Consider the following 2,179-nt stretch of genomic DNA (forward strand, 5'->3'; position numbering starts at 1 on the left):
ATCTATCTATCTATCTATCTATCTATCTATCTATCTATCTATCTATCCATCCAGTGGAATATTACTCAGCTATAAGAGATAACGGAGACATAAGTTTTCAACTCCTTCGAGTAAATACCAAAGAGTTCAATTGCTGGATTATATGATAAGAGTGTGTTAAATTTTGTGAAAAACTTCTAAACTGTCTTTAAAAATGGCTGTACCATTTTGCATTCCCACCAGCACTGAATGAGTGTTCCTATTATTCCACATTTTTGCCAGCATTTGGGACATCTCTGTACCTTCCACTCAATTTTGCTGTGAACATAAAACTGCTCTTAAAAAATAAAATAAAATAAAATAATGGAATTTTGCAATTTATGACAACACTAATGGACCTAGAGGGTATTATGCTAAATGAAATAAGTAAAATAAGTCAGACAGGGAAAGACAATACCATCACATTTCACTTATATGTGGAATCTAAAAAATACAAACAAATGAACAAACAAACAAAAGGAGAAACAGACCTATAAATGCAGAGAACAAACTAGTGGTTGCCAGAAGAGAGCAGGGTGGGAGAATAGGCAAAATGGGTGAAGGAGAGTAGAAGGGGCGAGTTTCCAGTTATGGGGTGAATAAATCATGGGGATGAAAGGTATGGCGTGGGGAATATAGTCAATGGCATTCTAATAGTGTTGTATGGTGATCTATGGTAGCTACACTGTGGTGAGCATAGCATAAGGTATAGAGTTGCTGAATCACCATGTAGTCTACCTGAAACTAATGTAACATGATGTGTCAACTATACTTCAGTAGAAAGAAAGAAAGAAAGAAAGAAGGAAGGAAGGAAGGAAGGAAGGAAGGAAGGAAGGAAGGAAGGAAAGAGAGAGAGAGAGAAAGAAAGAAAGAAAGAAAGAAAGAAAGAAAGAAAGAAAGAAAGAAAGAAAGAAAGAAAGAAAAGAAAGAAAAGCGTTTACTCTAAACACTGCTTTGTCTGATTACTATACATTTTGATATGTCACTATTTTTAATTTTCTTCATTTAAAAATAATTTTTAATTTACCCTAAGACTTCTATTTTTAATCCATAGATTTTTAAAATCATTTAAAAATATCCAATAGATTTTTTTTTTGCAGCATTTCTCTCCCTCTCTTTGAAACTCTCTATTTTCTGAGATAAAACAATATCAATATTAGGGCAATTAATAATGCTACAATGTTCTCTACTAAGTGTTCAAGTGAAAGGAAGAGTCACATATCTCCCACTTTAAAAAAAAGCTGGAAATGATTAAGCTGAGAAAAGCATGTTGAAAGCCAAGATAGGCTGGAAGCTAGGTCTCTTGCACCAAATAGCCAACTTGTAAATGCAAAAGACAAGTTCTTGGAGGAAATTAAAAGTGCTACTCCAGTGAACACAATAATGATAGGAATGATAAGTCTTAGTGCTATTATTACCCACAGTAAAACTTCATTCAGAATTGGAGTCAATCCTCTCATAGACTGCTGCTGCTTTATCAAATAAATTTGGTAATATTATAATATTCTAAATCCTTTGCTGTCATTTCAACAATCTTCACAGCATCTTCACCAGGAGTAGTTTCCATCTTGAGAAACCATTTTCTTTGCTCATTCATAAGAAGCAACTTCTCATCTGTTAAAGTTTTACTATGAGATTGCAGCAATTCAGTCATATCCTCAGGCTCCATCTGATTCCAGTTCTCTTGCTATTTCCACTACCTGTGCAATTACTTCCTCCACTGAAGTCTTGGACCCCTCCAAGTCATCCATGAAGGTTGAAATCAACTTCTTCCAAACTTCTGTTAATACTGATATTTTGACCTCTTCCCATGAATCACTAATGTCCTTAATAGCATCTAGAATTATGAATACTTTCCAGAAGGTTTTCAATAGACTGTGCAGATCCATCAGAGGGAACACTATCTTTGGCAGCTATAGTCTTATGAAATATATTTCTTAAATAATTAAGACTTGAAAGTCAAAATAACTCCTTGATCCATAAGTGCAGAATGAATGTTGTTTTAGCAGGCATTAAAAACAAATTGAATCTCATTGATCTCATCGTACATATCCATCAAATCTCTTGGGTGACCAGGTGCATTGTCAATGAGAAGTGATATTTTGAAATGAATATTTTTTTAAAAAAATTTCTGAAAGGCAGGTCTCAATTGTGGGCTTAA

Source organism: Mirounga leonina, unplaced genomic scaffold (genome assembly GCF_011800145.1).
Source record: "Mirounga leonina isolate KUSES-001 unplaced genomic scaffold, KU_Mleo_1.0 Mir_129, whole genome shotgun sequence".
NCBI lineage: Eukaryota > Metazoa > Chordata > Mammalia > Carnivora > Phocidae > Mirounga > Mirounga leonina.